General features: G+C 36.4%; 1 pseudogene; it reads right to left on the reverse strand.

The window, feature by feature from the left end:
• Nucleotides 1-12,863: 12,863 nt before the first annotated feature.
• Nucleotides 12,864-23,467, reverse strand: part of LOC122747190 — a 75,083-nt pseudogene continuing 64,479 nt past the window's right edge.

A 23,467-nucleotide genomic window follows, 5' to 3' on the forward strand; every position in this document is an offset into this window, starting at 1 on the left:
AAAGAGCTCTGCTCTACTGGGGTTGCAAGCTCCGGTGTGCCTGTGCTCCTCCACTGCCTGGGACCACCACCTAAGACTGTGCCCTGGATCTAAGCATGGGCAAAACAACAGAGTCCTGGCTCAGCACAAGCAAAGAAACCCCTGTAATCTCTCCCTGTCCAGCTACTCAATCCCCTCACTGTCCATTGGCTGAGTTCCGGAAGCAACTGCTACTGCAGGTGATTCAGAGGCTGTTGATGCCTGGTTTGTGGGTGCGGCCTTTGCTGGGCTGTGTTCCACTCTCCCCCCAGTACAACAGACCTTTCCTACCAACTTTCTAAGTCATCTTTGGCTGGAAAATGATTAAACCCTCTCCTTTCATGGGTTCTACTGCTCCGAGAATTGTTTTATGGCTTTATTTGAAGGTATTTGGTGGGGTGTTGGGGAGAGCTCAGGCAAGTCACTGCCTTTCTTCCACCATCTTGGCTCCATCCCCCTCAAAGTCATTCTTTTTTTTGGGGGGGTATGGGGGTTAAGTGACTTGCCCAGGGTCACACAGCTAGTACATATCAAGTGTCTGAGGTCGGATTTGAACTCAGGTACTCCTGAATCCAGGGCCAGTGCTTTATCCACTGAGCCACCTAGCTGCCCCCAAAATCATTCTTAAAACCATGCTGTTACTGTACACAATATTCTCTTGGTTCTGATTATTTTACTCTATATTATTACATGAAAGTCTTTCCATGTTCTTGTAAGACCGCTGAGTTCATCATTTCTTATAACATAGTAGTATTCTATCACAATCATATGCCACCACTTAATTAGCCATTTCCCAATTGATGGACATCCATGTAATTTCTAGTTCTTTGCCAAAACAGAGCTGCTATAAACAATTTAGAACATATAGGTTATTTCCCTTTGTCCCTAATCATCTTAAGTAGAACAAGTAGCAGTATGACTGGGTCAAAGTTGTAAGTAGTTTTATAACTCTTTGGGCATAATTCCAGATTTCTCTCAAAGTATGGTAGGATCAGTTCACAATTCCACCAACATGAATTAGCGTCACACTTTTTCCACATTCTTTCAAACATTTGTCATTTTTGCTTTCTATCATTATAGCCAATCTGGTAGATGTAAAGTGATATTTCAAGGTTGTTTTAATTTGTATTTATCTAATCAATAATGATTTAGAGCATTTTGCACATGACTATAAATTGTTTTGATCTCTTTAGAAAATTGCCTGTTCATGTCAATTAATAAGTTATCAATTGGGAAATGACTTGTTTTCTTACAGATTTTACAAATTTCTTTATATATTTTTGATATGACACCTTTATCTGAGATACAGTCTATAAATTTCTTCCCAATTTTCTGCTTTCCTCTGATCTTAGCTACATTTGTTTTATGCAAAATATGCTTTGTGTAAAATTTTTCTAATTTAATGTAATATATATTATCCATTTTACACCTAATTTTATTCTATATCTGATTTATTTATAAATTGTTTACTGTTCAACAAGTCTGAAAAGTAATATGTTACATGTCCTTCCAATTTTTGTTTAATATCTCTCTTTATATCTAGGTCATGTATCCATTTAGACCTTATCTTGGTAAATGACGTAAGATATTGAGCTATGCTGCTTTCCACCTTTCCCAACATTTTTTTTTACCAAATATTGAATTATTGTCCCAAAAGCTTTTCTTTTTCCTTGTCAAATACTAGGTTATTATGTTTATTTGCTGCTGCAATTTGTGTGTTTGCCCTATTCCATTCATCTACCTATTTCTTATCCAGTAGCAGATATTTTTGATAATTACTTCCTTATTTTAAGATCTGGTAGTGCTGAACCCATTGTTCATGTTCTCTCAAGGATTCCTCAGAGAAGATCTTCAAAATATACAACTTTTTCTTACAATTTAAGGGCACCAGTGCATATCCATGGATTATATAACAGGTTTACATCAGATGCAGTTGGCATCAGGCACAGGAAGATGAGGGAAAGAAAAGAAATGATTTGTCCCCTTTCTCTTTGTATTGCTGCTTTACCTTATAGTTTCCAAATACTACTGTCCTTTCATTGTGTACAAAGAAATAATGTTAAAATAAACAGTGCCAACAACAACAACAAAAAATAAATGACTTTTATAGCAAGATATTCCTTTACTTTCCATTCTCATCCTCATCCTCCTCATCTTCATCCTTATCCAGCAGTGGTTTTTGACATATCAGTTGTTGCTCAAATGTTTTTTTTTTGGTACAAAAAAAGGTTTCACAATTTTAACTTGGGGGGAGCTGATAATATCCAGAATTAGGGTAATATAAAGTATTTTAAATAAATATATTAAAACAAACAATTCCAATTTTAGTTTTAGATCATCCAATTTATTTTATTGTATATCATTTTTGGACATGAATAGCATATATCAGCACTTAAGTTATTTTGGTAAATACCTCTGGGATAACTTGAAAATTTGTGCACTTCTCAGTATGAGTTTCTTCTCAAAGGTTTTGGTCAGTTATATCCTGTCACTCTTATTGATTTTATTTTTTTTTTTGCAGTTTGTTTTCTTTTTTTTGCTTTTTTCTGATAAAAATATTTTCTTATTTTTCAGTTACATGTAGAATTAGTTTTCAAAATTTGTTTTTATAAGATTTATAGTTTCAATTTTTTCTCCCTCCTCCCCTCCTTTACCCCCTTCCCAAGACAGCAAGCAATCTGATATAGGTTATATATGTACAATCACATTAAACATATTTCTGCATTAGTCATGCTGTGCAAGAAGAATCAGAGCAAAAAGGAAAAGAAACCTCAAAAAATAAAAACAATAATAAAAAAGAAATAGTATGGTGCAATCTACATCTAGATTCCACAATTCCTTTTTTTTCTGGATTTGGGGAGAATTTTCCATCATGAGTCCTTTGGAACTATTTTGGATCATTGTATTGCTGAGAAGAGTTAAGTCTATCCACAGTTGATCAACACACAATGTTGTTGATATTGTGTAAGATGTTCTCCTGGTTCTGCTCATCTCACTCAATATCAGTTCATTTAAGTCCTTCCAGGTTTCTCTGAAATCCAAGTGCTCATTGTTTCTTACAGCACAATAGTATTCGATTACATTTATATAACACAACTTGTTCAGCCATTCCTCAATTGATGGGCATCCCCTCAGTTTCCAATTCCTTGCCACCACAAAAAGAAAAGTTATAAGTACTTTTGTACATGTGGGTCTTTTTCCCTTTTTATGACTTCTTTGGGAAAAAGACCTAATAGTGGTATTGCTGGGTCAAAGGGTATGCAAAACTTTATAGCCCTTTGGCATAGTTTCAAATTGATCTCCAGAATGTGTTCCCAGCTCCACCAACAAAGCATTAGTGCTTCAATTTTTCCACAGCTTCTCCAACATTTATTCTTTTCCTTTTATGTCATATTAGCCAATCTGATAGGTGTGAGGTGGTACCTCAGAAATATTTTAATATGCATTTCTCCAATCATAAGTCATTTAGAGCATTTATTTCATATGGCAATATATAGCTTTGATTTCTTCATCAGAAAACTTCCTGTTCATATCCTTTGACCATTTCTCAATTGTAAAGTGACTTGGATTCTTATAAATTTTATTTAGTTCCCTATATATTTTAGAAATGAGACCTTTATCAGAAATACTGGCTAGAAAAATTATTTCTCAGCTTTCTGCATCCCTTCTAATTTTGGATGCAGTACTTCTGTTTCTACAAACCTTTTTAATTTACTGTAATCAAAATCATTTTGCAATTCATAATATTTTCTATGTTTTAGTTTGGTCATAAACTGTTCTCCTTTCCAAAGATCTAAAAGGTAAAATATTCTTTCCTCTCCTAATTTACCTATGGTATCAACTTTTATGTCTAAATCATGTACCCATTTTGACCTTATTTTAGTATAAGTTATAAGATGTTGATCCATGCCTAGTTTCTGCCATACTATCCTCCAGTTTTCCCAGCAGATTTTGTCAAATACTGAGTTCCTATCCCAGAAGCTGGAGTCTTTTTGCTTATGAGACAGTACATGACAAAAGTCATTTACTACTATGCCTCCTGTGCCTAAGATATTCCATTGATCCACCACTCTATTTCTTAGCCAGTACAAAATGAGTTTTGATGACTGCTGATTTATAGTAAAGCTTCCAACTTGGTATAGCTAGCCCACCATCCTGGCAATTTTTTTTTCATTAGTTCCCTTGATATTCTTGACCATTTGTTTTTCCAGATGAATTTTGTTATTATTTTTTCTAGCTCTATAAAATAATTTTTAGGTAGTCTGGTTGGTGTGGCACTGAAAAAGTAAATAAATTTAGGTAGAATTGTCATTTTTATTATATTAGCTTGACCTATCCATGAGCAATTGATATTTTTCCAATTATTTAGATCTGATTTGATTCATGTAAAAAGTGTTTTGTAATTGTGTTCATAGAGTTACTGGGTTTGTCTTGGCAAGTAGACTCCCAAATATTTTATATTGTATACCATTACTTTAAATAGAATTTCTCTTTCTATCTCCTGCTGCTAGACTTTGTTGGTCATGTATAGAAAGCTGATGACTTATATAGACTTGTTTTATATCCTGCAACTTTGCTAAAGTAGTTAATTGTTTCAAGTAATATTTTAGTTGGTTTTCTAGGATTCTTTAAGTATACCATCATATCATCTGTAAAGAGTGATATTCTTCTTTCTCCTTGCCTATTCTAATTCCTTCAGTTCCTTTTTGTTCTCTGATTGCTAAAGCTAATATTTCTAGTACAATATTAAATAATAGAGGTGATAATGGACATCCCTGTTTCACCCCTGATCTTATTGGGAATGTCTCTAACTTATCTCCATTACATATAATGCTTGCTAATGGTTTTATGTAGATACTGCTTATTATTTTAAAGAAAGCTTGACCTATTCATATCCTCTTTAGTGTTTTTATTAGGAATGGTTGCTATGTTTTGTCAAAAGCTTTCTCTGCATCTAATGAGATAATCATATGCTTTTGGTTAGTTTTCTTATTGATGTGGTTGATTATGTTGAGAGTTTTCTTAATATTGAACCAGTCCTGAATTTCTGGTATAAATCCCACCTGGTCATAGTGTATTATCATGGTGATCATGTGCTGTAATCTCCTTACTAATATCTTATTTAAGATTTTTTTTATCAATATCCATTAGGGAAATTGGTCTATAATTCTCTGCCTCTGTTTTGGCTCTACCTGATTTAGGTATCAACACCATATTTATGTCATAAAAGGAATTTGGTAGAACTCCTTCCCCTATTTTTCCAAATAATTTGTATAGTATTGGAATTAATTCTTCTTTTAATATTAGGTAGAATACACTTGTAAACCCATTTGGCCCTGGAGATTTTTTCTTAGGGAATTCATTTATGCTTGTTCAATTTCTTTTTCTAATATGCGCTTATTTAAGGATTTTATTTCCTCAAGTTCACCTGGGCAATTTGTATTTTTGTAAATATTTACTATTTCATTTAGATTATCAATTTTATTGGCATGCAGTTGGGCAAAATAGTTCCTACTTATTGCTTTAATTTTCATTTCATTGTTGGTAAAATCACCCCTTTCATTTTTGATACTGGTAAGTTGGTTTTCTTTTTTCATCAAATTAACCAAAGGTTTATCTATTTTATTGTTTTTTTTTTCATAAAACCAGCTCTTAGTTTTATTGATTAATTCTTTAGTTTCTTGCTTTCAATTGTATTAATTTCTCTTTTGATTTACAGGATTTCTAATTTAGTATTTAATAGGGGATTTTTAATTTGTTCTTTTTCTAGCTTTTTTAGTTCCATGCCCAAATCATTGATCTCCTCTTTCTCTTTTTTATTCATGTAAGCATATAGAGATAAAAAATTTCCCCTAAGCACTGCGTTGGCTGCATCCCATAGGTTTTTGTATGCTGTCTCATTATTCTCATTCTCTTGGATCAAGTTATTGATTATTTCTATGATTTGTTGTTTGACCCACTGATTCTTTAGGATGAGATTATTTAGTTTCCAATTAATTTTCAGTCTACCATTCCATGGCTCCTTATTACATGTAATTTTTATTGCATCACGATGTGAGATGATGCATTTGCTATTTCTGCCTTCCTACCTTGACTATGTGGTTTAATGCCCTAATATATGGTCTATTTTTGAAAATGTGCCATGTACTGCTAAGAAAAAGGTATATTACTTTCTATGTCCATTCAATTTTCTACAGATATCTATCATATCTAACTTTTCTAGCATACTAGTCACCTCTGTAACTTCTTTCTTATTTATTTTTTTTGCTAGATTTATGTAATTCTGAGAGGGGAAGTTTCAGATCCAACACCAGTATAGTATTGCTATCTATTTCCTCTTGTAACTCACTTAAATTCTCTTCTAAGTATTTGGTGCTATACCACTTGGCACATACATGTTTACTACTATCTTTTAGCAAGATGTAGTTTCCTTCTTTATCTCTTTTGATTAGATCTATTTTTGCTTTTTCTTTGTCTAAGATATGGATTGCTACCCCTGTTTTTTTTTTTTTAACTTCAGCGGAAGCATAATATATTCTGCTCCAACCTTTTACCTTTACTCTGTGTGTATCTCTCTGCTTGAAATGTGTTTCTAGATATCATCACATCAAAGACAATTTATATTTATATCCTCTGTGTATAATTCTTCTGTCTGCCCAAATATATATATATATATATATATATATATATATATATATATACAGTTATATATATATATATATATAACTGTATATATATATATATATATACAGTTCTCAAGAGTTATAGGTATTATTTTCATGTGTAGGATTGTAAAAAGTTTAACCTTATTGAATAACCCCCCACACACACATTTACCTTTTTGAACTCCTTTTGAGTCTTGTATGTTTAGACTGAATTTTCTATTCAGTTCTTGTCTTTTCATCAGGAAACCTTGATAGTCCCCTATTTCATTGAATGTCCATCTTTTCCCCTGAGAGAGAATGCTCAGTTTTCCTGGGTAGTTGAGTATTGATTGCAATATAAGCTCCTTTGCCTTCTGAAATATCATATTCCAAGGTTTGTGATCCTTTAATGTTGGAATCCTGGCTGTGGCTCCATGATACTTAAGTTGCTTCTTTCTGGCTGCCTTGAGTATTTTCTCCTTCACCTGATGATTCTGGAATTTGGCTACCATATCCCTTGGAGTTTTCCTTTTGGGGTCTCCTTCAGGAGGTGATCAGTGGATCCTTTCAATGAAAATTTTATCCTCTAATTCTATATCATGGCAATTCTCCTTGATAATTTACTGGAATATGGTGTCTAGACTCTTTTTCTGATCATGGCTTCCATGCAGTCCAATAATTCTCAAATTTTCTCTCCTATATCTCTTTTCCAGGTTAGTTTTCTTTCCAATGAGGTATTTCATTCTTTTGATTCTGCTTGACTGATTCCTGGTGTCTCATAGAGTCATTAGCTTCCATCTGTCAAATTTGAATGTTTAAGGCATTGAATTCTTCAGTAACCTTTTGCACTTCCTTTTCCATTCGACCAAATGAATTTTTTAAATAATTGTTTTCTTCATTCAATCTTTGTGCTTCCTTTTCCAAGCTGTTGATTCTTTTTTCATAATCTTCTTGTGTTTCTTTTATTAATCTCCCCATTTTTTCTTCTACCTCTCTTAATTGATTTTTAAAATCCTTTTTGAGATCTTTCAAGAAGGCTTTTTGGTCTTGAGACCAATTCATCTTCCCTCTTGAGGCTTAACATGTAGGCATTTGAGAGTATTTTCCTCATCTGAGTTTGTGTTTTGCTCTTACCTGTTGACACAGAAGCTCTGAATGGTAAGAGCCCACTTCAGTTTCTTACTCATATTGTAGCTTGTTTTTTTTTTTTTTTTTTTTTAAGTTGAGGTCTTCTCCTGGGGCACAAGGGTCACTGTTTCAAACTTCTTGTCCTGGGGGATAGTGGCTGTGTCACTGTCTTTCTACTCTGAGGTATCTATGGCTTGCGGATTTCTCACTGTCCTGGCCTTTCTCCCTGTGCTTGCTCCAGGCACTGGGATGGCTAGGCTCAGTCATGCCTGTCACATGGGTGGCCCTCCAGCTGGCAGCCTGCCCTCTCAGCTGGTGCTGGTGGTTGTCACAACTGGCCTTCTGAGACACCAGCTTACTGAGCCAGGCCCAAGGGGACTCAGTTGCTCTCCTGTGGCCAAGAGCGTCCTGGGGACTTGGCCAGACCTCCTTAGTGCTGTTCTGAACTGAGCTTTGCTCTACTCCCCTTTTGCCTGAGTGAGACTGACCTTTCCTGAAGTCTTCTAAATTATATCAGATTGGAATATTATGTCTCTCTGCTTTTTTTTAGGTTCTGTAGTTTCAGAATCTATTTAGAGGCTTGATTTAATGTTGTTTTAGGGAAAATTGGGAGAGCTCAGATGACTTGCTGGATACTCTCTGCCATCATGGCTCCCAATTTGATTATTTTTTAAATGATATTGCCATATCTTCATAGAATGTCAATCACTTTTTGTTATTACTTATGAGAACAGATTGTTGCAGAAATTCCTGTAGCTATATTCCACCTTGCACTATTTCTTATAAGATTTCCAATTTCATCTATCAGTACTCTCAGGATGATGTATCTTTTGTAAGTATTAAATAAACTCAGTGTAAATTTATTTTCCTCTCCACTATTTTCATTGAAAAGGGGGGAGAAGATGGCTCCTACTTATAATCTTCTCTCAGCCCCTTCTAATTTTTGCAAATTAATTCATACTCTGAACAAGTATTATCCTTAGTTGCCATATCCTTTCTATTGGCAATGAAGTAAAGTGGTTTTTGGTGTTTCTCATATCCAAGTTTTGTTAATTTTTCTTGATTTGGTTAAATTTTCCTTATGAACTTTACTAATAAGAGAGTCATTTCCTATTTCTTTAGATTTGTCTGTTTTTATTTTTTTTTCTGCGAGGCAATGAGGGTTAAGTGACTTGCCCAGGGTCACACAGCTAGTAAGTGTCAAGTGTCTGAGGCCAGATTTGAACTCATGTTCTCCTGAATCCAGGGCCAGTGCTTTATCTAATGTGCCACCTAGCTGCCCCCTTCATTTTTTTTGTTGTTGTTTGGTTTTTTTTGCAGGGCAATGGGGGTTAAGTGACTTGCCCAGGGTCACACAGCTAGTAAGTGTCAAGTGTCTGAGGCCAGATTTGAACTCAGGTACTCCTGAATCCAGGACCCGTGCTTTATCCTCTGCGCCACCTAGCTGCCCCCCCCCCCTTCATTTTTGTTAATAGTCAACGATCATTTAAATAAGTTCAGGGAGAGCTATGTAAATAGAGAGTCTGCCAATCCTGGATTCAGGAAGACTTATCTTCCTGAATTCAAATGTGACCTCTAATTAATAAATAGCAATAGCCTCTAATTAATAAATAGCAATATATTAGAAACCCCAGTTGAGTTTCCCAATAACTTAGAACAGAGATAGACACCCCCAACATATTTCAAATGGCACAATATATGATATTTACACACACACATATAATATTCAATAAAGACATATATTTCTATATTGAAGCTCTTTGAGGGAAGGAATTTTTTGTTTTATTCTTTGCTTCACCAACATATAGGTTAGTCTCTGGCATATAATAGATGCTTAATATATTTTTAGAGATTGTGTTTGTCAGTTGTTAATTTCCTAGATAGATTGTTAAACCAATCTCTTTTGCATACTCACAAATTTCTTATATGAGTCCTTTAGCATTATGGACTTTGTTACAGTATGCACCATATCATCTAGCAACATCCAGAAAACGTTATTATCTATAGAGATAGTAAGGATTCCATTTGGATCCTGTACATTAAGAGAGAAAACATAAATTTGTGAACACAGATTTGTTTATTTGTTCATATATTCCTTGACATTGATAATCAGTTGATCATTCAAATTAGTCATCTCTGTGGTTGTAACCTTAAAGGATTCTTGTATGATCTCGTCATTTGGATGAATGACAAGTTATTAAAGAAGACCCTTAACTTTGAACACAGGCTTTGCTTGTTATGAATCCAACTCTGTAATATTCCACAAATCACTGTTTGGAAAAATTGTTAGTTAAAAGAGTAAAATTCTGAATATCTCACTTCCTCTATGGGGAGAAATCAATGTGAGCAGCTATTGCAACAGAAGTTCCCATGGTGCCTCAAAATCTCTTCCACCAAACGACAGTGTGTTACAGGTATGTTCCCTATGGAATGGAATCATACTCCTTACACTTAAATGAGGCTATTTTCCATGGCAATTACCCTTTGTACAGTTTTGGTGTTAAGCTCAGTTAAAAATAGCTCCTTATGTTTTTGTTGTTATCTTTTTGTTGTTGCTTGGCTTACATCTGAGAGATTTTTAATGTAGATAGCTATCACTTTACTTTTATGTTGTGTTAAAAAAAACACACAAATCTAATATGAGAGGTTTGGGTTCTAGTTCCTCAATTGTTTATTGGCTATTTATATATTTTGCTACTGAAATTATTCATAAGTAAACTTGGCTAAGTGGCTTATTCTCTCTGGGCTTTTGCGTCCTCTCTTTCAAAATGGGGCTAGTAATTCTCTTTCCACACTGAGGCTGGAAACAGGATGAAATGAGCTTTTAAGGTCTTGTTCTGCTCAAAAATCATTGATTCTATGATGTTTGACAAATAGATTTGCTTGGTAAACAACATTATATTAAAAGAGAATATCCATCATGACTCCTATGTAAATTTAAGTTAATAAATAATTTTACATTAAAAGAAGACCCTTAAACACTGTATTTTGTTCTACCAAGTCAAATGTCACATTTTATAATTAAGGAAAAAATAAACAATTGTCTTTTATTTTCCATACCCTTCAGTCATTTGTATAGTTATGCAGATGTATTTGTATAGCTATTGAAAATGTTAGTGAAATCCTGTCTTTTCACTTTTCGTATTTTCTTCAAGAATACTTTTGATAAATATATTAAAATTATTCTCAAAAAATTTTATAGAAATGAGATATTTAGCTTATGAATTAATTATTAATATCTTCTCAATCACTTTTTTCTTTTAGCAATTGTGTGTATGATCTTTTCTAATCATTCAGTGGCTCTCCACGTTTCAGTCATCCCTTTTAAAATTGGATCATCTCTCAAGAACTCTTCTGTGGGTACTTGATCTAGTGTAACTCTTCTTCCTGACTTCATTTTTAAGTATTGTTCCCACTTCTTTACTTAACACATCAGGGACTGTTTTCCAAATCCAAAACTACTAGTTACACTGTTAGAAATGATGGAAAGAAATACTAGAAAAATACTGGTAGATTTGTTCTATTTTCTGTTTATTTGTAGTTCTAGCTTCAATTTTATTCATAAATGCCTGTGGGATCATCTGGCTTAGCTGGGTTATGATCATGAAATAATAAAGCTAGAAGATTCTCTGTGCTAAAAAAACACAATCTATATTGATAAATAGATGAGGATTTTTTTTTTTTACTAAGCATCTGAGCAATCAAATAAAGATGCCTTGAAAGGTAGCTCAACTTTAGAGTCATAGATATTCATGAGCAGAATGAGTAATGTTCAGTACTTAAATAGCAATAAATCTGGCCCTTACTTCTAGGAGGAAGGTGAAGTCTTGTTGTTTTGCAAAAACACAGACTTTCAGAAATATTTCATTTGTAGGGTCATCGTGAAGCCATGTATTCAACATCACAGAAGGTCTGGACAGGAAGAAATTTTAGTGATAGGCCCAACTGGTAACAATGTTACCTTCTAGAATGCAAACAAGACAAAATAAAACTTCATTAATTATATACTGTTCAATACATCACAATAAGTATTTTACATTTTGTTCTGTTTGTCTCTTTTTCTTTAGTCATTCATTCAACATAGGCCATTCACAGTGATCTTTGCTTCATTCACCAACATATTTTCTCTATGAAATCTTATTCAATCCAAGATTTCAACTGCCATATGATCCCAAAATGGATCTCTGTAGTCCTGACCTCTCTTTGAAGTTCTAAATCTGCATCTTTGTTTTTTTATTCATTTATTTGTTTATTTAGAGGGGAAAAAAAAACAAAAGAAACAAACAAAAAAAAAACACCAAACCTCAGAGCTTCATTGTTCCCCACGTGGGGCAAATGCAGAGGGAACAAATCTCTACAAAGGAACAGATGAGGGCTGGAGTGGACACTGAAGAGAAGGGGTTGGGCAGCCAGCATCCAAGCTGCACTCCAATGTGACAGCCCCACCCCTTTCTAAGCCCCCTCAACACACCAAGACAGCAATGAGCCCTTTGTCATAGAGGTGAAAGGAGTGACCCCAGCTGCTGTGGAGGAGGGGCACTCCATTCCATAGGGCCCTCGAACTTCAGAATTAGAACCATTCAAGTACAAGGCGTCCTCCTCTAGAGGTAGACACAATGCTGTGGTTTGGGAAGGGGGAAAAGGGGTTGGGGTTAGGGCAAGAGACTACACTAGGAGTGGGAAATATTTCAAGACAGTCATGGAAGAACATCCCCTCTGTCCACTCCTCCTACATGGAAGGGATGCAGGAAGGGTCTGGGAGGAGTCTGACTCTAGAACTTAAAGGTTGAGGGGAAAAGACTGAGAAAGACTGGGGACCCCCTATTTGTAGATGAGCCCCCAAAGTCAGGGAGCCCAGTGGGAGGTTCCCTACTTAGCAATGAGTCCTTGAGGGCAAGAGACTGAAGAGGAGGCAGGTTGGGGAGCCTGGTGGAGTCTCCCTACTTGTTAGTGAGCACGCCAGGTCAGGGGGCAGGTTGGGGGGTTTTCTGGTGGTCCCCTAACTTGTCAGCAAGCCCCAAGGCTGAGGGCTGGGAAGTGGTAGACAGGTCGCAGAGCCCATCAGGGGTCCCCCTACTTGTCAATAAGCCCCCCTTCTTTTAGCTTGAAATAAAAGAACTTCTCCAGGGTGCTGGCACAGTGGCAGTACTCACCGCAGTTAGCGATCACCTGGTCTTCAGGTCTATGGGGAAGCAGATGACCTCATAATTCTCTGGTGCCTCTGCCTTCTTCATGGGCTCCATGAAGGGCCAGGCCCTGGGGTGGGTCTTGATTTGGGCCAGCAGGTTTTTGAGGGTTGTATAGAGCTGGTCCGGGTCCTTAGGTTCCTTCTTCCCCTTCTCCTTTCCCAGAGGCTTCCATCCCATTTCATGGATGCAAAGGACACCCTCCATGGGGATCTGTCTTATACCCTCCTTGAAGCAGCTAAGACCTGGGTACACCTTTCGAATCTGAGCTTGATTGTGCTCAGTCAGTTCCTGGATTATCTCCTGCCTCTTGATGATATGGGAAAGCTCAGGACAGGGAATCCTGGGATTTAGCTCACACTCCATCAGCGTGGCCCCTTCATAATCTTTGATGTAACCCAGGTAGCAACTTTGAGGAACCTTGATGTCCTTGGAGAATTCCTGTTTTTTTGAAGTAGTTGATGGCATATTCATCAGTGTGGGTGAGGAAGTAGAGAATGTTGTGCTTGATGTGATATCCCTTCAGGTGGTTCTGTTAGGTGGGTCCCATATCCCTTAACTTGCTTGTTGGAAGTGACTGCACAGAAGACAATTTCCGTCAAGCCCTGGGTTGGGAACATTCAGAAGCAGATTCCCCCAATGACTCATCCATCTTTGATTAGGGCCAATGTCTTGTGCTTTGGGTCAAATACAAGCCTGGCAATGTACTCTTTGGGAATTGGGGCAGCTGATAAGAATAAAACATTCTATAGCCTAACCAGCCAGAGTAGAACATGCCAATTGGCCTTTGGTGCCAGTGAATTTCCTATGACATGGAACTTGATGATCCCGGGACGCTCCTCTAGCAGAGCAGTCTCATCTCATGCTCTGTTGGCTGAGAGTAAGCTTGTGCTCAGGCCCAAGCATGACCACAGGGTCAGTAATGTTCGACATGACCTCATTGACCAATTCCATCAGAATGTCCCCCATTACTCAAAACCATTTGGCATCTTCCAGGGTCAGGTTCTCAGGAAGTTTCCTGTTCTCCCCCAGCATGGGCTCTGCCTCTCCAGGATCCAGGCCAAGGATGCTGCTGATGCTGCCACTCAGGCTTTGGGTAAATAACAGGGCAGTTGGCACAGCTTCAGCACATGTAGTGGCTGGCCAGGGAACTAACTGTGGCCCCTCCGAGGAAGGCATGGTGAACCCTGATTCCCAAATAGGGGAATTTTCCCCATAGATCTCTTCCTCCAATATGGACAGGAACTTGGGGAAATTGGTAAGGATAAGTGTCCTCTTCTTGAAACTTCTCCAACAGTTGTCAGCAGGTAAGAGTAAAGATGGACTGCAGGAAGGAGGCTGCATCCAAAGACATGAGTTGTCTCATAGCAGGGCAGGTTTGTCACAGCTTTGTGGGACATGGCAGTAACACAGCCACCTGGTTTAATTGACCTTGTAGGGGGCAACATCTTCACCCTGTGACCTCTGCCGGAACTGGGCAGGAGTCTTAAGCTTCTTGCAGTTAAGGAAGAGCAGGAACATCTTTGAGAGCTCAAACATTGTCTGCAGCTCCCTTGGGACCAGGTGGCTGAAGTTAAACTGCACAAAATTCAGTACTCCCTGCTCAATATTGGGCTTCTCAAAGGGGGACTTCCCAGTGACCCCTTCACTACCAGATGTGTCATCTGTAGGATGCTTTTTCTCAAAAGCTTGAAGAGGTAGAAGTAAACCTGCTTGGTGTCTGTGTCTTCTTCCTTGTACACAGACATGAAGAGATTCTCTATGTCTACCACCATCCTCAGCAGCCTGTGAATCTCATCCTCAGACACATTCTCCAGGTGGGACACGTGGTCAGCTAGGAGGTGCTCCCAGCTCCACCAGGCCTCACTTAGCTTGGCTGCAGGCTGTTGAAGGTCCATTGGGGGCAGTGGGAGGCTTGGGATTCTTCCAGCCATTATGCTTGCAAGCATCATTAGCCTTGCAGGCCGAGAAGACCCCAGCTTCTCCAGCTTTTTGGCCTGGGGCAGCCCACAGACCTTCCTCTGGCTGGCATGCTGCTATTGGCTCAGCTGTGGGCACCTTGCTCCCTAGAGCCCCTACTTGCTCCACAGGGGGACTGGACTGGGGGTAGGAACTGGAGCTGGATGCTGCAGGCTCCAGGGCTGCAGGGCCTGAACCTGGGCCTGGGTTTGGGTTGGAGCCTAGGCTTGGGCCTGTGCAGACTCCACCATGGCCTCTCCTGCTGCCCAGCACAGCACAGCAGAGCACAGAGCAGAGCTGCAGGGCACAACTAAATCTGCATTTTTAACTATTTATAGGCTGTATCTAGATCTTCAAACTGACATCACACTCAATATATCTCAGATTGAAATTTTAATCTCCCCCCCCCCAAATGTGTTCTTCATTTTTGATTTCTCAATTTCTACTAGTGGAATTACCATTTGCACAGTTCCTCACATATAAAATTGTCGTTTGATTTTGCAATGTTCACAATCTTAACTATTTTAACAACATCCTGAGTGATTACTTTAAATTTACATTTCCAATTTGTTCAACATATCAAAAGGGGAAGAAAGATAGGTTTTTATTAACATTTTCAACAACAAACCATATCTTCACAGTGGCAGATAACATTAGACAATTATGTTATCGTGATACTCCTCTGCTCAACAACTTATAAAAGTGACTTCACACACTGCCTAGTTTGGGCTTCTCACCTGAGGTCTGGGGACATGTCTTTTTAAAAATATTTTGGTAACTATATTTCAGTATATTATTTTTCCTACATATTTTATTTGATGTAAGAAAATAATCCTAAAATTGAGTCCATAGACTTCACTGGACATCTAACTGGCCCATGACACATAAAAGGTTAAGAATCACCAGCCTAGATGATTAAGTATAAATTCCATAGCTTGAAATTCAAAGATCTTCAAAATTTGTCCCTAGTCATCCAAACCTTAATTCTTACTCTGCCCTAGCATAAATACTTGAATCCAGCCAATTTCTTCACTGATCCTGGAATTTTTATAATTTGTTTTGTTATTGTTGAGTCATTTCAATTATGTCCAACTGCCTGTGATAACATCTGTGGATTTCTTGGCAAAAGTATTGGATTGGATTGTCATTTCCTTATCCAGCTCATTTTCTAGATGAGAAAACTGGGGCAAATAGGTTAAGTGACTTGTCCAGGGTCATACAGCTAGTACATGTCTGAGGTCGGATTAGACCTCAAGTCCTCCTGACTCCAGGGCTGTGCTGTATCCACTACACCTCCTAGCTGCCCATGCCTTTGTTTATTTAATTCCTTAATCCATTCTTCATTCAGAACCCCAACCATCTCCTGAAGTCTACCTCAATTTTATCTCCTTCACATCCCTTTCAGGCCATGTGATCATCTATTTCCCTAAATTTCTTTCAGCCATTGTCCACTTAGCTAAATACTACCTGTGCAGGTAGGTGATGGAGTGGATAGAGTGCCTGGCCTAAAGTCAGGAAAATGTGAGTTAAAATATATCGTCAGACACATACTAACTATGTGACCCTGGACAAATCACTTAATTCTTTTTTCCTCAGTTTCCTCATCTGTAAAATGAGCTGGAGAAGGAAATTGCAAACTACTCCAGTATCTTTGCCAAACAAAATCCAAATGGGGTCACTAAGAGACTAAAATGACTGAATAATATCAAAAACAAATCTTTAGTCATCACTTATGCATTTCATGAGCATGTGATCAATCTCCTCAACTAGCCTTGAAGCATATGAGGTACAGAGAGCCTTTATTTGTTGTTTATCTCATTACTCAGTCCAAGATTACAATGATACTCAATTAAACAACCACATCAGGTTGAATGAATGGAGGGATGAATGATTAGTGCACTGATCGTGTTCACGCACATATTATACATATATATTTATATATATACATGCATATACATATATATTTAAAGTAGTATGCTACAGACACACTAGTATGACTTACAAAGATCATTTCTTCTCCAAATATGAATTCCATTGCTCTGTTAATAGCATTTTTATTTAATTACATTTTACTATTTCCTGTGATTTTGAAATTTCACATCAGATGAAATAAAAGGATTTAATATAATTTAAAAAATGTGTAGTGATATTTTATTTACTCTCTGTGACTTATATGTCTATTAGGAACATGCATAATATAAAATGGCTTATAGCTCAGAAAATCATCCTGTATAAATTCCTTAATTAAAATAAAGCTAATGTGTCTGTGAAAGTCAACAAATGCTTCATAAATGTAGAACCATCGATATGATATGATTCTGTGTTAGAAATTATTTGATAATCTCAAAATTTTAAAAAAAGTCTTTAATTCACAAAACTATGTTGAGTAGAAAAAATGAAGAGAAATGCAATCTAAATTACATGATAAAAGTCTACATAGCAAATATTAATCACACTATTATGACTATTAATAATAGTTTACATTTACATAACACTTTAGAGCTTGCAAAACACTTGACAAATATTTTCTCATTTTATCCTCTCAAAAAGTCTGAGAGTTAAGTGATATCATTGTCCCCGTTTTATAGATGAGGAAACTGAGGCAAAGTTTAAGTTATTTGTCCTGGGTCACATAGCTACCAAGTAGCTTTAAACTCAGTAGATTTGAACTGGGGTCTTCCTGGCTCCAGCACTTTATCTACTCTGCATTTAAATGTAATTACACAATGTAAAGAAAAGGAAAGCAAAGCAATTATGAATTCACAGACATAATGTAAGAAAGTGGGGTAGTAAAAAATATTTCAAGGAAAGACTCAATGACTTTTTCTATAATAATTCCTGATTACTCCTGAACATGTCCTAGAAGAATTACATGATCATGGGGTTCTTCTTATCTCCAAGATTTTACAATTTCTCTGAAGTTAAAAGTAACCCAATAAGCACATAGATAAAATTAATAATCCTTTCTATTTATTTACTTTGGACACTGTGGTATAAATGGTCCATGAAAGTAATTTTCATTTTACCACCCAGCACTCTATACCGAAGCAAAGTGAGGGAAATTAGAGGGGAGGGGAATCTCTAGAATCAATATGGAAGGTTTGTGGGGTTTTTTGATTTTGTTTATTTTTAAGAAGTCCATCATATCCAGCACAGAAGCACATAGCATGTTCATCTGTATGTTGCCCATTATGCAAATGTGAATATTTCAAAATTTTACTTTCTGAAGGATTTCAAAAGAAATTTTTGGGGGGGTTGTTTTTGTTTTTGTTTTTTCACTTGTCTTCCCTAGCTTGGGAGTTCTCTGACTGACTTCTCTCAGTTACGACAAATCCCAGTTAGTTCATTGCTGGGATAACCTCATCATCCTGCAAGATACACATCATCACTATCCTATGCCTCTCTGATTGAAGATTGGGACCATTGAACCCAAACTTCCATTTAAGGAGAGAGCTCAGCCCAGATATCCCACCTTTTTCCAGTGCTACATTTCTTTGGAACTTCTTTGACTGATTTCTGTGAGGGTGTTGTTCTGTATACCACATTGGTGTAAATCTCTGAAATCAAGGGAAAGGTTGCTGGAACGTTAGAAGCTGCTGTCAGAAAAAAAACCCACACTGGCAAACTCTAGACATCACCTCTGTCTTTCATGGCTGGTAGATGGCATTGGGGATCATGAAAGATGCAATGGCTTGAAATAATCCATCTGTTATTCATCGTTTGTTTTCAAAGAGGACGAAATCAGGAATGTGATATCTTGACTTGCAAGTAAATTGTATTTAAATGAGGCAAAGCTGTGCAAAGTCATCAGTCTTACTCTCTCCTCTAGAGTCATCAGAGTTCAGTGGGCAGACATAGATCAGGATGACTGGTAATGACCCGAGATGCAGTGAGATACCTTGACATTTTTAAGCTAGGTCTTTTCTCATATTTCAGTTTATCTGATGCAACCACCATTCAGTAATTAAACATTAAGTAAGAATGGAGAGCAAAAAATGTCCTAGTTTCCTTAACAAAATAATTAATCTGGGAGGGGAAGAACCTCAGTTTCTGGCCAGAACAGAAACAATTTCTATTTATATTCACTCTGAGCCATCATAGCCCAAACAGTGAGCAAGTGACCTTGAGATCCTTGTGTCCTAGAGCTTAGCTTCTTAAACTGTGGGTTGCTATGAATCCAACTCTCTAATATTCCCCAATATATTGAATAGGTGGGTGGTGAAAAATTCTACAACATTAAAATGTTATGTTATTTTCCTTCATTCTTGAAGAGGACCATGACATCAGGAAGTGATGTCATCACTTGCACTGAAATGGATTTAAGTGAGGGAGGGCTGTGCAAAGTCATCAACCTCACTCTCTCTTCCAGAGCCATATGGGTCTACTGACAAGATATACATCAGTATAACTGGAGATGGCCCCAGAAGTTTTTAAAGCAATTGGCATTAAGTGACTTGCCCAGGGTCACAGAGCTAGTAAGGGTCTGAGGTGAGATTTGAACTCAGGTCTTCATGACTCCAGGGCTAGTGATTTATCCACTGTACCACCTAGCTGCCCCAAAAGTTTATGTATGCCTGTATTATATACCTATGTACCTGGGGTCACATAAAAACTTATCAGTCAAAAAGTGGAAAAAGTTTAACCCTATATATCCTAGATTATGGAAGCATAACAGCAGTACATTGACTTTTAACCTTAAGTCTACAATTGATGATGGGATCAGCACCTTAGATGTCTCTAGCTAGTTGATTGATTAGGCCAATAGCAGCTGCAAACATTCCGGTATGAAGTTTATCTAACAATTTTATTTCCTCACTAAGTTGTATCATTAACTTTGCATGTTTAGAACCAAAAGGATTTGAACTATACTTTGGGGAGTATAACTGCAACACAAAACTTGACTTTTAAAGACTTTTAAAGACAAACAATGAATATATGCAACAAATACAATAGGGTAGAGATGACCAATAAAGCTCCTCATAGGGCACTAGTTGCTTCACAAACATGTGAGCATTGTGCCTCTCATTTTTTCTCTCTTGCTTATAGCAACAAGTGGTTGCCAACATGAAAGTGAAAATGATATTAGTAATAAAATCACTCAAATGCTTGAAGATGCAAAAATTAAACAAGAATGTTGAGGATTGAATATATATATAGTCTACAACAGTATAAAATGCAACTATGAAATAACAATTTTAAAAATAAGCATATTATATATCCATATATAATATGAATGTGTATATGTATATATATGTATATATACATACACACACACACACATATATATAAAGAGAGTTTATGTATGAAGGATGAGGAACTTATTTTGAAAAAGAATATGTATGAAGAATGAGGAACTCTCAATAATGTAAATCTAATGATCTTGTTGAGAAGAAAAGGATGAACAAACAAACAAAAAAACTTGATGGGGACAGGAGTGGTAGGAGTAATATCTGTTTTGCATAGGCTAGATTGATTTCCCTATACAAGAATAGGGAGAATATCTTCAAGATTTGGTAAGTCTGGGCACCCACAATTTGAATAACTGGTTTGGTTTCTTTGTGATCTGGGCCATGAAAGGCCTATGGAACATTTGTATTCTGGAAACTTAGTGGAATTCCCAAAACCCTTCCTCTCTCATCTAGTATTGTCATTACTATGTTGAATGCAGTATTGGAGAGGTGTAGTATTTTTGTCTCAATTAATAACTAGACATTATATTCCTTTTAACCCTATTCTAAGTAGTTTTTATTGCCTTTTATGATAAACAAGTTTTGTATTATGTTCCATTTCATAATCTGAACTACTGGACAGGTCTGAGCAAGGTCTGTCTCAATGTAACAGATAATAGGGGATGAATACACTAGTGACAGACTTCTACAAATTGCAGTGTCAGAAGTTCTAAAGCTCACAATGAGCTAAGACTGACAGTGAAAGCTAAAGGCAGCAAAATGATCCTTTTAGTTATGTTGTTGGTAAGAGGAAGATCAAAGGAGGGAGTCAGATATTTTCCAGGGTAAATGCGATGATGATAAAAGATGAAAGAGAAGGAAAACAAAACTCCATTCTTATTATACTTCTGTTTTCTTCACTGAGGAATGCTCTTTGGCATGGGAAGGAAAGAACAAAATTGGGTAACAAGGAGTTGAAATATATCATTTGTAAGGAGATGTTATATGTTTTAGGGAAGGTATATGTCGATCCTCAATGTAACTGCACAATCTAGAAAGAATGAATTAAAGAACTAGATGGCAGTACTACTAATAATATTAATACTGTTCATATATATATATATATATATATATATATATATATTCACACAGGCATATGAATATAAAGAAATATTCAGGAAAGATATGCAAAAAACCTCAGCAATTATTTATAGGTGAAATTCTTTAGGTCCCCAAATATAGGGATGAACCTAGATGAATAAGAACATAATCCTGCACAAAAATAAACATATAACCTAATCAAAAAAGTTACCCTCCTTTCTTGATATATGATTCCCCCAAAAAACATTTAACCTTTCCCCATTCCATATCACTGTGACTAAGTGTTACACATGCACTTTAAATAATTAATGGTCATGAATCCTAATAAGCCCCTCAAGGCCCAGTGTAAAACAAATGATACCTAAGACAGTAAGAGATCACACAATTGCCCTCAGTTAGTTTAATTTAAGAAATTAGATAAACTGTATTCCAGAATATTTCAAGATATCATGAATATATGCATGGAGAACTGGGAAGTTAGGAGGTAGAGTTGAGGAGGGAGAGAATTTTAGATATGGGGAGCAGTTAGAAAAAATGTCCAGAGCTAAGAGCAGAGAATATCAGGTGTAGAGAACACATCTTATCTTACCATCTATCCTAGATTTCTCTTTGATATCTCCCCTCTTAATGTTCACTACTACTATCAACCCTCTTAAAACCATGCCTTTGTTGACTTAACCAAAAAAAGACACTATCTCTCTTGGCTCTGGTAATTTGTTTTTTCTGAATATCCCACATGCCTGAAATTCTATTCTTCCTCATCTTTAATTCCTGACTTTCCTAGCTTCTTTAAGTCCCAACTAAAATCTCATTCCCTACAGAAAACTTTTCCCAATCCCTCTTAATTCTAGTGTCAACTCTCTATTAATTATTTCCTATTAATCCTGTATAAAGCTTGTTTTTACATATTTGTTTGCTTGTTCTGCATTAGATTGTGAGCTTCTTGAGGGCAGGAACTTTCTTTTGCATTTTTTTTGCATCCCAGTTTAGCACAGATCCTGGCAAATAATAGGAGCTTAATAAATACTTTACCTGGCTGAGGATTCATTCATCTTGTATTCCCTGACCTGAGAATTGTCCCGATTAATGAGTCAGCCAGGTACAAAGGCAGTTGGCCATCTATTCTGTAGTTAATCCCACACCCTAGACCATGCTTTAACTTCCCATCTGGTACTACTTCATGCCCTCCACCCAGCAACTGAATCTACATATAACACTCCACCCATTTCCACTTTTTGTTCAAGAATAATAAATCAGTACCACCACATAATTTAAGAAGGGCATGAAAATTGACTCTGCTAGGTCAATTTTAAAAGCCCTGTAACTTTTCTAATTAAAACACTTTTCCCATGCCACCACTCCCTTTTTGTCACTTTTATTCCTTCTTTTTTTTTTGGTACAAAGTGACACTATTATTATTATTATTATTCTAATGCAACAAACATTTATTTTATTTTTTCTAGTTATATATAAGGGTAGTTTTCAACATTCATTTTCCTAAGATTTAGAGTTCCAAATTTCTCTCCTTCCCTCCCTTTCTTCCCCCCTCCACAAGACAGCAACCAATCTGATGTAGGTTACATATGTATAATCCACAAGTGCTCTTTTTATCAGTTCTTTCTATAGGAGTGGATAATATGCTTCATCATTAGTTCCCTGGGATTGTCTTGGATGACACTAACAAAGCCTTATTCTTCTTCCAAATCCCATATTACTAACATTGCAGTCTGTTTGTCCAAATCATACGCCTCTCCTTTTCTCACTGTTTGATAACCATCTCCAGATACTCTCTAACAGCCATATATACCTTAAATATGTTGGTATTAAAAAGTTGGGCCTCCATTTCCGTGAGAATATTAAAGTAAAAAAAAGTTGCAATTTACTAGAGACAATGTAGCACATTCTTCTCCACTTATTTAACACAAAGCTTGACTACTTGTATATCAATACTGTCTATCCTGGGCATATATATATATATAAATTTGAAAAGCTTATCTCACTCTTTATATATATATATATATATATATATATATATATATATATATATATATATATATAAAGAGTGAGATAAGCTTTTCAAATTTTCTATGCACAGGTCATTATGTCTTCCAAGGGATCTTCAATAATGTTGATACATAGATGGTGCTTTGCTATATCACATGCTTTTTCATAATTGATAATAAATATGATGCAAATTTTTCTTCTATCTTATCTTTCAGGCAATTGACAAATGGTATAGATGTGATACATTATTAAATATCAC

This window comes from Dromiciops gliroides, chromosome 3, assembly GCF_019393635.1.
Source record: "Dromiciops gliroides isolate mDroGli1 chromosome 3, mDroGli1.pri, whole genome shotgun sequence".
Lineage (NCBI taxonomy): Eukaryota > Metazoa > Chordata > Mammalia > Microbiotheria > Microbiotheriidae > Dromiciops > Dromiciops gliroides.